This window comes from Microcebus murinus, chromosome 18, assembly GCF_040939455.1.
Source record: "Microcebus murinus isolate Inina chromosome 18, M.murinus_Inina_mat1.0, whole genome shotgun sequence".
NCBI lineage: Eukaryota > Metazoa > Chordata > Mammalia > Primates > Cheirogaleidae > Microcebus > Microcebus murinus.
This window is the reverse complement of record NC_134121.1, coordinates 17,416,882-17,429,729: the sequence shown is the minus strand read 5'-3', so window position 1 is coordinate 17,429,729 and position 12,848 is coordinate 17,416,882. Positions and strand designations below refer to the sequence as shown.

The 12,848-nt window shown below is 48.6% G+C and overlaps 1 non-coding gene across 1 annotated transcript; it reads left to right on the top strand.

Moving 5' to 3' along the window:
- The first annotated feature begins 357 nt into the window (after positions 1-357).
- Positions 358-464, top strand: LOC142862265 (U6 spliceosomal RNA). The gene has a single exon (XR_012913340.1). It is a non-coding gene; the product is annotated as a U6 spliceosomal RNA (small nuclear RNA).
- Positions 465-12,848: the final 12,384 nt, after the last annotated feature.

The following is a 12,848-nucleotide window of genomic DNA, read 5'->3' as shown; positions in this document are numbered from 1 at the left end:
CCAGTGCCCGTCTCAGGAGACCTCCCTGGGGGACCTCTCCTATAGGAACTCAGGTATTTCTACCTCATGCCCTGTCCCACTTGACTTGTCCCCCTAACACTGACCCTGGAGTCCTAGGAGTCCCCACCTGCCCGTGTCCAAATAAGGTGGTGAGTTCCTGGAAGTCAGGGACTTGACTGTTCGTATTAGCATCTGGAGGGCAGGCCCTGGCACACAGTAGGTGCTCTGTAAATGTATTCTGAGCTTTATCCTTCCTATACAGATGCCTCTCTCCTCTTAAAACCTAGAAAACCAACACCTCTGGCACCTGAGACATGTGGCCTCGTACACCTATGGTGCTTTTATACAGATGTTCAAGTGCTTGCTTTGGCAGCACATGTACCAAAATTAAAACAAAACAGAGAGGGTTAGCATGGCCCCTGTGCAAGGATAACATGCAAATTTATAAAGCGTTCCATATTTTTAACCACCCTGATTTGGTCATTATACAATGTATACATTGAAATCTAACACATGAGCATGTACAATTATTATGTGTCAATAAACAGCAACAACAACAACAAAAAAATGCCCAAATCTCCTGACTAGGTCTAGATTCAAATTCAGACTTAACATATATATTGTAGAGGACCCGGCCGTGGGAGCCCAGTGAGAGATACCCTGGTCTCCATTTCACAGACGAGATGCTCAGAGAAGTCAAGTGCCCTCAACAAGGTTGCACAGCTGGTGAGTGGCAGAGCTGGGACTCAGTCCCAGAGCAGGGGAGTCTCGAAGTCCACCCTGTAAACACTGTCCCCAAGTCATTGCTCCATGTGTACAAACCTGGTCTGCAGAGCCATCCTGTGAGCCTGGGGGCAGGTGTGGGCCACTGCCCCTCTCATCTGTGATCTCCCCAAGGGCCAGGACTCCGAGGCTCCTCTTACCCTGCTCCCAGCTCAGGGCAAACTGGTGACACCATGTTGACCCCCAAAGCCTCCACTAATTCTCCCTTCCCACGTGAGCCCACTCCAGAGAGGACTGAAGGCTCTATTCTCTCTGGAGAACCCCCCCAACTTTAGGGAAGTCACACATATGGAATCCACTTGGAAATGGGGTGCTTACTCTCCTTCCCTGCAGCCCGAGCGCCAGCTTCAGGGTCCCACACCCCAGAAAGCAGCAGGTTCCCTTTGGCTGTTCCTTTTGACATTTCCAATCCTAAAATAAATTTGATTTGCAGAAGCCATGAAGGAACCGAGGCAACGTGATTTCCAAAACGCACTGTGTTATTGGATATGATAAAAAACTGAATGACTCGGTAAATGTAGCAGTTTAGTAACTGTTTTTAAAAAAAGTTATCTTCCTGCAATCTGGGGGGGTGGGTGGAGGAGGAGAGGACTGCAGTGGCTGGTGAGGAGGAGGAAGGGCTCAGGCCTGAACTCACCACCCACACCCGGCACAGACCCACGGCCCAAACACAAGTGGACACACGAATTCACACTCCGCCCTCCTGCATGCCTAAACAGGCACAGACACACAAAGACACAGAAGTGCACAGACCCAAACATGTACACATGCCTCCAGGCCTGTCCACTGACAATAATAACAGGGACCGGTCACTGAGCCATAAAAATGTGTCAGGCACTGTCATAAAAGCTTACCATGTTTTTGTCTCAACTAGGACCTTATTCATTTGCACGGCAGCTGTCTGAGGTAAGCAGGTTATTTTATTCCCATTTTATAGATGAAGAGACTGAGGCATGGACCTCTAAAGTAACTTACCCAACGTCATCCCAGCCCGGAAGCAGGGAAGCCAGGGTTAGAACCCAGTTTGATTTCAGAAGATTTATTCTTTTTTATTTTTTGACCACTTTTTATTAATTTTTTTACAGTTTTATTGAGATATAATCGACATATGCTAAACCTCACACATTGAAGGTGTACGATTGGATGAGCTTTGAGATGCGTATATACGTATAGCTAGAACCATCACTACCACTGATATAATGAGCACATCTATCACCCCCAAAAGTTCTCCTAGGCCCCTTGACAATCTCTCCCTCCTGTCCCCAACCCCGAGCATCTCCACTTCTGCTTCCTGAGCGGTTTCATGGTCTAGAGTTTCACATCAATGGAGTCACACAGTGTGTTCTCTCGTGCCCACAGAGGCAATGCCCATGGTGACCGCGCCGTAGGGCCGTCCCACAAAGACAAGGCAGAGGCACGTGGAGGTCCTCACACACGCATGCACCATGTCTGCAAGGCCCCACCAGCACGCATTCCCCACACACGCCCCTTCCCCACACCCTTCCCCTCCCATGCACAAGGACATTCACGCGTAGCCCACCCTTCGCTGGATCTCAGCCCAGGCTGCTCCTCTGGCCTAATCTTGCCTCATTGAGCAGCAGAGTGGACTCCCAACAGCCTTCCAGCAAAGCCATGCCGCTCTTTCTCTTTTCAAAGTCCACATGACAGGTGACAGTGTCCCCATGGTCCTCAGCACATAGACCCTGCTCAGTTCTCTAAAGCTTTGCTCATCTGATGAACCTTTAGGAAGCGCCCACCCTCCTGGGCACTGCCCACTCAGCGGTGACCAAGCAGTCACAGGCCCCGCCTCTGCGCAGCTGAGTCCCCTCCCAAGCCAGCGTGGCCGGCCCATGCTGTGGGGCTGGCCATGGGGGGGAACCCTCAGGCACTCCCGGCCTGGGTGAAGAACCGAGTCACCCACTCACAGTGGAGAGAGTAGAACAAGAAAGACGAAGTGGAAAGGAGAGGTGTGGGGAGAAGAGGGGAGAGGAGCCCCAGACCAGGCTCAAACAGGCGTGGCTGGCCGGGAGTGGAGGAGTCTGCCTTCGAGGGCGGCCACTGAAAGATGTTACAAGATGCTGAGTGGAGACAGCAGGAGGGGAGGGACGGAGCAGAGCTCCACTGTGAGGACTGTGGGCCAGTGCTCATGGCTGACCCTCAGCCCTCCTGGGACGGCAGAGGGGGCTTGCATCACCCATGCCCACGGTCCCTCTAGGGCAGGGGTCAGGGGCGGTGTCCAGCTTGTACCTCAAGTCTAAGTTTCCCCTGCTGCCAACCTAGATGCACACTGGAGTCACTCTGGGAGTTTAAAATAACACCGAGCTCTTGTTATTTTAGAGACAAGGTCTCACTCTGTCACCCAGGCTGGGGTGCAGTGCCGACATCATAGCTAGTGAGCTAGCTAAGCTTAAACTCCCAAGCTCAAGCCATCCTCCTGGCTCAGCCTCCTGAGTCGCTGGGACTACAGGCATGCGCCACCACGCCCAGCTAATGTTTTATTTTCTATAGAGTCTGGGTCTTGCTCTGTTGCCCAGGCTGGTCTCAAACTCCTGACCTCCAGTGATCCTCCGACCTTGGCCTCCCAAAGTGCTGGGATTACAGGCGTGAGCCACTGAGCCTGGTCTGGATGTATGGATCTTTAAAAGCTCCCTGAGCCATTATCCAATAGGCAGCCCAGTGTGAGAACCACTGTGGTTCATAGTTTATCTCCAGTCTTAGGATAAAAAGCGCCCCAGGGTATATGAAAGCAATGTTGTAGTAGGGGGGAGGACCTCCAATCCTGTCTCCCCACTATGGCCTTAACAGGAATTTAACTAGGTGACCTATGTTGATTAGATATCAATTAGTCGCTAGAAGAGGACTGAGGGCTTCATAAGCAATAAATCTCCTTGTCATATAATTAACTGGAATTGGTGCAAGTAAGTAGGGAAATGCTTAGTGATAATGATTTTCTTATCAATATCAGATATTTAAAGCCTTTCGTGTTTTATTAGTAATTCAATACCAAGATAATTAGATATCAATCAGGCACATTAAATATTGTATACATGGGTGGTTGCTTTTTGAATCTGCAGTACATCTCTGCCAGGGAGTCCCCGGCCTCTCTTGGTAGCAATAGTTATTGCTCATTCAGGACGACGCGTCTAACACACCGACAAGTATTAGATGCGATGAAATCTGAAGTATGAACTACCGCTGAAAGTAGGGAATGCTGAGTTTATCTCAGCTTCACGCGCTGTTACCAGAAGCAGAAATCTAGTTCTCATACATCGTCTCAGCTAAGCCGAGCTACTGATGAACTGCTGCAAAATCCCTTTCCCTTAATTGCGTTTTACTTTTAATTAATTGAATTACTTTATCATTACCTTGATGCCGGCTCCTATGTACAGGATTATTTTAATCATGTTGAGCCTCTACTTCCTTGTGGGTGTTTTTGATGTGAGGAAGTCATGGTGGAGCTAAAAGCCCTCATGAGTCCCACATGAAGAAAAAAACCATTGATTCCGGCCGTCAGGGTTCGATGGGCGGGAGTCCAACTCATCTTCATGCGTCCCTGTGAGGCAGCGGAGGCAGAGCCAGAGTGTTTTTGAGATACTTCGATCTCTGATCTTCTTCATTATTTTATTTTATTTTATTTTATTTTATTTTAAGACAGAGTCTCACTTTGTTGCCTAGGGTAGAGTGAGTGCCGTGGTGTCAGCCTGGCTCACAGCAACCTCAATCTCCTGGGCTCAAGCGATCCTCCTGCCTCAGCCTCCCAAATAGCTGGGACTACAGGCATGCACCACCATGCCCAGCTAATTTTTTCTATATATATATTAGTTGGCCAATTAATTTCCTTCTATTTATAGTAGAGACAGGGTCTTGCTCTTGCTCAGGGTGGTTTCGAACCCCTGACCTTGAGCAATCTGCCCACCTCGGCCTCCCAGAATGCTAGGATTACAGGTGTGAGCCACCTCGCCTGGCCTTCTTATTTTAACTCTCAATAGAGACAATCTTCTAATTCATGTCTATACTTCAAAATTCAAAAACTACTATTTTTTTAAGTTTTGGAAAAATCTTTGCTCCACTTCGATCTCTTGCATCTCTTTAAGAGCTCTTACTCCTTTTCTTCCGTCCAAGTTGTCTCCTGGCTCTTGCTCAGGTCTATTTCAGAGGGAGACACCTGTCCCAGGTTTTCAACTGTGGCTATTTTCTTTGCCTGCCCGTGGATCCCACACTCTCGGCAGCCTGTTCCAGCTGTCACAGTCCAGTGGGGGCGGGGAGGGGCGGGCACAGGGCTTCTGCCCCTCTGGCTGGCAAGGACGGACCTGGTGGTGCCCCTCTGCTCCCAGGGGAATCTGTGCCAGGGGTAGCCCTCCCCCACACTGCACACCTGGGTGCCACTCGGACTCAAGTGGCAAAGAAAAAAGTGGCAAAATGGCTGTAGCGGAATTTAAATTTAAAAGCTAGCTTGCAAGTGGGCCATCGGACAAGTGGATGGTGTGGCACATTGACCACCGTTGACATCATTGTTTGGCAAATTGGTTTGCTCCCTCGGGAAAGTGCTGGCAATCCAGTTTTGCCAGGATGCTCACCAAGGCCCTTGTTGGTCTGGCTCTGGGGAGGGCAGTGAGAGGCAGCTGGCACGTGGGGAGGTGGGGGCGGGTGCTCAGTCCGCCGTCTTCCCAGAGTTCTCTTCGTGTTGTCTTCGGAGCCCTTCTGATGCTGTTTTAAACCAAGTGAATTGTACTCGGGGACTCAAAGGCGTAAGTGAGAGCATTTCTCAAAACTCACATCTGTAGCCGCGATCCCCACATCTGTCCCCTCTCGGGTCTAGCTGAGCCAGGTCTAACACAAGTGCCAACAACTGCTAATGAGACGGAAATCTGTCGCAGTTAGGAGCGTATTTTCCAGAACTGGGGCAGCAGCTCTGATGCTCTGTCCCCGTGAAGCAGGTGATGGGACGGAGCCAGGCAGAGGGGCCACGTCCCCCGGAGAAGGCCAGAGTGGGGAAGGGACTGGAGACCTCACATCGCAGAACACCGAGGACCTGGGCTTGGCGGCCGAGGGGCGGGAGGGTGGGGCTGGGAGCCAGAGTGCTCGGCCCAGGGAAGCTCAGATCAAGGGCTGTGTTCTTAGTGTGCACCTCAGTGGGGTGACATCCTGGGAAGAGCAGCGGGCCTCTGTGTGGCTCCAAGGGATGGGACGGAGCCAGCTGCCAAGGCCTAGGAAGACAGTCCTACCCCTGGAACTGGCGGGTGATGGACCCGTCCAGCAGGGAGGGAGCCCCAGGCATGAAAGGCACATGGCCAGACCCGAGAGATCGTCTGATAATGACCCCTGGGGACAGATGGGGCAATTCCAGGGTTGCTTCCTACCTGGGTGTCTGTCATTCCTAAGGTGGCTGAGAGGTAACGCATGGAGCAGACCTGCTTCTTGCCACTGGGCACGAACATTCGCGAACACTGAGCACACCAGGCTGGGGAGCGGGGACCCTGCCACTGAAAAAGTCGCAACACCTTTACAGTAACAGTTCCTCCCAAGAATCTTACATCCATCTTCGGAGAGTAAACACTTCCATTATGTGCTTTTTAGTAACACAAAGACTCACCAGTTGTTCTTGGAGAAAACTATGAAATCACCATTAACCGGAATACAAGTCTTTTAAATTAAGAACTGAAGAGTTCTGTTTGGCAGCACGGCTGGGGAATGGTGCACACAGGCAACTCTGCCACTTCCCCGGCCCCTCGCCCGTTTAGGCAGGTAACCGAAATGCCACTTGCACAGAAATGCCACTGCTCCGGTATGAAGTGTGCTGCAAACTGGTGCTGGTTCCCCGGGGGAGTTCCTCATGGGAAAGGAAAAGCTGACCCCAGACAGAACATGCCGATGTTCCCTGTTCCACCTCATTCGGGACAAGGGAACTGGGTGGGTTGTCAGGGCCCTTAGGATGAAGACGCCTGTGGAGGAGGGTCTTGCTGGAAGACGGGGCGGTGGGCGGAGAGCGGGGCAAGGCGTCTGCAGCAGAATCAAGCAAGCTGACTTCGGAGGCCCGTGCACCCGCGTCGCAGGGCCTCCTGGGCACAGCAGGGCTCCAGCAGGAAGGGGTCTGCAGCCACCGGCAACTGGGTATTTAATCAAGGTGTGACTTTAGCTTGTCATCGAGGCCACACAAGGTACCTTGACATGGGTTGCTTCACAACAACCCTGTGAGGTGAGCTATTACCATCTAAACTTGAGACGTAAATTGATTCACCCAAGCTCACCCTGCCAGTGAGTGGGAGAGGTAGAGGACTTTATGGCAAGACTCAAACCGCACTGTCTTTCCGGTGCATCGCCGTGCCTTTGCTACCGGCTGCGGTTACGGCAGACCCAGGCAGCATCTACCGCAGAAGAGAGACCACGCTCAGTGCGGAGCTTGGAGAAAAGCAGCAGGGAATCGGGGGCAGAACTGAAAGGACCCCAAGATGTGGGGAGGGGAAGGCTAAACAGCCAGAGATCAAGTCCAGACCAAATGGACTCTGGTTAGGGAAGGGAGGCTTGGAAGTGGCTTTGGAAGCGTGGGCTCCCGGAGGAGATTGGGAAGGTTGGGGCTGCACTAGAGGTATGTGGCAGGCTGGTGTCTGAGCATCTCCAAGCAGAGCTGAGTCCTTGACTAGTTCCAACCCTGCTGGCCTGTAGGATGAGTGGCCTTGATCACACCATGCACTGACCCTTCAGTGAACCCTATAAGAAGTAGCTGGTGGCTCTAGTTAGCTAGGTGCTCACTCCCAAGAATGGGCTAAGTCTAGCACAAGGGCAACTGCTAATTCAGTCCAGGCCCATTGAGTCCAGGGGAGTCCAGGGTTTCCTCCATGCTAGGCACGGAGGAAACATAGAAACAGCATAAGTGAAGGATGAGCAAGGTGACAAGGATGAGAAGCAGAGATCAGGGTTTTGATGAAGATGACCCAGGGACACTGTTGGCCCACAGAGTGCAGAGAAGTCTCCTCAGCAGAGGTGAGGGGTGGGGAAACAGTGTGGGTACCCCCACTTTCCTGCTCCCTTGGCTCACATTATCAGAGAACTTAGCACATGGGACGGAGGGTCTCTGCATCCGTGTCCTGTGCCAGACACTGAGCTGCCCCAAGGCGGGGACCCTCTCTGGGGGACCCTCTCTGGTTTCTCTAATTGTCCCTCTGCAGGTGTAAGGAAGAGTCTGCCATGTACAAGGTGCACTATCAGCAGGAAGAGATGGGCGGGGAGGCAGCAGAGGTTCCGTCGGGGAGGTCTTGCAATTCTAGGCTAAGGAGCTTTACTTTCTGCAGCAAGTGGCCGGGTCTGGGTGGTGGGGGGGGACAGGGTTGAGGGGGTGGCGGGAGGCAGCTGCTGGGCGGTGAGCTCTGCTGTATCCATGGCCGTAGTGGGCCACCTTGGAAGGGACCAGCAGGACCGTAGCTGCTCCAGACCCATCCCACCCAACGTGTCCCCGAGAGCAGGAGAGGAACCTCTGGGAGAGGAGAGCCGATATAAATCAGGGCTAACCTGTGCTGATCCCCAGCTCCCTAAATCAAGAACCTGGCAGAATTTTCTGGGCTAGAATCAATCTTGCTGTCCCCACAGTAAATACCATAATCCTTTTTCCAGTGTGGTTTAGAGAATGTAACTGCCATGCTCATGATTTATTCCAGAATATTCTGCCAGGTTATGGGAATGAATGGGGGAGTCAACATGCTTTTACACAGGAGGTCGGAGCCCGCAAAGGGGCCGGGCACCTGCCCCTCAGGCAGCTCCCACCCCCGCCCCATGGGAAGCAGCCTGTGGCCACCAGCATGAGGGACACATGGGAACCGAGCATAAGCAGCTGGTCCCCACATGACCTCCAGGAGGGGCAGGGCAGAGGTGGCCAGTCTCCCCTGGCCTTCTTTTTATGGAAGCCATTACTGGATAACCCTTTTCTATTTTATTGATAACTTTTTTTTTTATTACACAGCTAATGCAAAAATACATTCTTGTTATGACTGATTCAAACAATGCAGAAGTTTCCAGAACAAAATTTGAATCTCCTTCTACATGCCCCCACATTCCTACTTCTACCTCCCAAGAAACCACTGTCATTTAGTGACCACCATTCTGCATTCATAAAAGCATATACCTTTTTCACAGAAATAGGTTCATTTTTTATGATATATAGCTTATATTTAATGTATCTATATCATATTTCTATCTTGCCAGGGCTTCTGCATGAGCCTGTGAACCTATCTTCACAGCTCCACTCTCCCCTGCTCTAACCTTTCTCCACACAGCCACCTTCAAGACACAAACGTGATCACGTCACCTTGTCCTTCTCAAAACCATTAAGAAGAAGAACAAGATCTTTCTTGTGACCAACAGGACCTTGCATGGTTTGGGTCCCGCCTACTTGTCCAGTCTCAATGTCACTGTGTGCACCAGCCATGCTGTCCTGTTCTGTTTCTCTGACCACAGGTCCTTTGCACCTGCTGTTTCCTCTACTTGATATGTTTCCCCCTTTTCCACACCCCACATCCGTTCCTTCTTGCTTTCTAAGCTCAAAAGTCACTTCCATAACCCATAGATCAGGCCAGGTCCTCATGTTATATTCTCTTAAAGCATCATGGACCATTTTTCTCATAACATCCCAGTCCATGCAGCTTATATTGATGTATTTAAGTACACAGTGCATGTCTGTCTCCCCTACAAGGCAATTGGCTCTGTGCAGGGAGGGACTTGGCCTGTTTGGCTCAGCACAACGTGTGGCATCAGGTGTGTGTGCTCAGCAACCTTTTATTGAGAGAAAATCCAGTCTAGTCCTCCGCATCTCTGTCTGCTCCCTGAGCACCAATGGCGAGGCAAGGACAGGAATGCTCCCTCTTCTGAGTTGCAACAAAAAGAAGGGGATGGGCTTCTCTTTCCCAAGAACCCAGCAGAGCTCTGATCTGTGTCTCAGGTTGCCTGGGGAAACAGTGAGGACAGGGAAGAACAGAGCAATGAAGTGTTGGGATGCGAGTGAGACTCCCACCCTGTGACAAAATCAGCGGAGGGATTTGTGAGTGCAGAGCTGCCAAAGGGGTAGGGAAGGAAGGAAAGCAACCCCGAGTGCACCTGTCAGTTTGTACTTAAACATGAGTCACAGCCCGCATGGTACAGTTAAGCTAAACAGAGCTGAAATGAATGCTTCCCATAATGTCTCCAACCTAACCATAAACGCGCCACTCAACAGCTACAGAATGCACAGTCTTTTCAAGTGCACATAGAATATTCTGGGCCATAAAGCAAGAATCAATACATTTAAAAAAGATTCTAGTCATACAAAGTATGCTTTCTGACCGTAATGGAATAAAATTTGAGATCAACAATAAACCAACATCAGGAAGGTCTGTAAACATTTGGAAACTAAGCAATGCATTTCTAAATAATGGTGAGTCCAAGAAGGAATCAAAAAGGAAATGAGAGAGTATTTTCAGCTAGGTAAAAATAAAAACACAACATGTCAGAATTTGTTGGATGCTCCTAAAGTAGTACTTGGAGGTAAATTCATAACATTAAACTCCTATATCAGAAAGATAAAAATTTTCAAATCATTGATCAATGATCAATGATCTCAGCCTCAGGGTCAATGATCTCAGCCTCCACCTTGAGAAACTAGAAAAAGAAAAGCCAATTAAATCCCAAGTAAGCAAAAGAAAGTAACAGTTACAATCAGAGCAAAAATTATTCCACTTGAAGATCAAATGAGAGTCCTTCCAAAAATGTGTGTGTCGAACCTGGTACCACCCACCAGGGAGATCACTTTGGAAGGAAGCCCTGCTAGCAGTGAGCGGCCAGGGGACATGCTCTCTCTCCCCACTGGGCTGGAGTCTCCTCTCCTGCCAAGAGACGCTAGCACAGCCAGCAGCACCAGCAAAGGAGTCCCTACCACAACAGGCTGCCCGGCCCAGGAAGCCTTTTCATTTGCATGAGCTTGAAGCTGCCTCTCTCATACAGGGAGACATTCAGCAACCTGGCCTGGGAAACACCTGTGCACCCTCAGGTGGCACTAGCAGGAAACTGGGAGCCACAGCAGTGCCAGATAGACCAAGGGGACCAAAATAACACCCCACGAAAGCTCTGAAGGTTAAGCTGTCATTGGAATTACAGCCCACAGAAAGTAAGTCAGGACCTTCATGCTAAACCTAAATAGGGTGATTGTTAAAATAAAAAAAAGTTAAGTATTTCTCATTGTGTCCCAACATCAGTGATGAAATGTCTAGTATACAACTGGAAATCGCAAATCCTACTGACAATCACAATTTGAACAAGAAAATACAAGCAACTGACGCCAACAGTGAGATAAATCAGATGGCAGGCCTACCTGGCAAGGATTTTAAAGCAGCTATCACAAAAATGCTTCAATAATAGACTGCAAATTCTCTTGAAACAAATGAGAAAATAGAAAATCTCGGTGAAAAAAAAGTTCTTAAAAATAACCAAATGGAAATTATAAAACTAAAAAATACAATAAGAAATAAAAAATTGTCTGAATAGGCTCATCAGCAGAATGTGGAGAGTGGAGGATAGAGTCAGTGAACTTGAGCATAGATGAATAGAACTTATTCAATCTGAATAATAGATAAAAATTAGATTAAAAATAAACAGCCTAGGGCCCTATGTGAATAACAAAAGATTATCAGATATCAACATTTGTATTATTAGAGTCTTAGAAGGAGAGAGGAGGAAAAGACTGAGGCTGAAAGATTATTTGAAGAAATAATGGCTGAAAATTTCTCAAATTTGGCAAAAGACATAGAATTTCTGGTTTAAGAAGTTGAGTGAAACCCAAATAGAATAAACTTAAGGAAATCAAAATATATCATAATTAAACTTTTGAGAAGTAAAGACAAAGGAAAAAAAACTTGAAAGCAGCCAGAAAGAAGCGATATTCCCTAGAAAATAAGACCTACCCAAAAATCCTAGCAGGATTTCTAAGCATTTGCAAAATAGAAGCCCTGCCCGGAAAACAAGACCTAGTGATGGGCGTGGCTACACAGCATATTTGCACAACCCATGCATTTTGTCAAGGAGCGGTAAAGAAGACAAGCAGCCTTTCTCATCTGCCCCATCATGACAACTACTATCCCAGAGGTGACCGGAAAGGTGCGGGCAGCCCCACCAACAAGGTCGGCACCCCTGTCAGGTCCCGGCCATCCTGTGCATGCTGGGAGCTGAGGCTTGGAGGGGAAAATAACACATCCCCTGGAAATAAGCCCTAGGGTGTCTTCTTGGGGAAAAATAAATATAAGACCCTGTCTTATTTTCGGGGAAACATGGTACTTACAAGGAAACATCCATTCAAATGACAACGAATGTCTCATCTGAAACCGTGGAGGCTAGAGAAAGTGGCACAAAATTTTTCAAAAGCTGAAAGAAAGAACTGTCATCCGCAAATGAAACTATTCTTCAGGAATGAAGGAGACAAAGACATTCTCAGATAAAGCAAAACAAATAAAAAAAATTGTTTCTAGGATCCACCCTTAAAGACTGACTTAAGAGAACTCTTTTACACAAGGGAACTCATAAAAGAAAGAATTTTAGATCATTGTGGAGGAAGAAGAAACAGAAAGACCATAAATACAATAGACTACCCTTTTGTTTATACATTTTATAAATTATATTGAATAATTAAAACCACTAGCCATGGTAAAATGTTGATCCCAGTAGACTGTGATAAGCCACATATGTGTACCATAATATTCAGAGCAACTGATACCAGCACCAACCACTGCCTGGGCTAGTGAAGAGGATTCTTGCCCTCCATACAGAGAGGTTCCAGCACAGGAGCACAAGTGAGAGAAAAGAGTTCAAACATGAGCTATGAGCAAAAGTAGAGAGGTTTAATGAAAACAAAGTACACTCTTTAAGACAGAAGCAAAGAACGAACTGATCCTCCAAAGAACAGTGCCACCCCAGGGTTAAGGCCTGTCCTTTTATGCTAATCCTTAATAATATTCTAATTGAGGGGAATATATCATGAGTTTTCTGGGAAAGGAGTAGAGAGTTCCTGGAACCAAGAACTCTCCCCTTTCTTGGCTTTATAGGGTAACTTC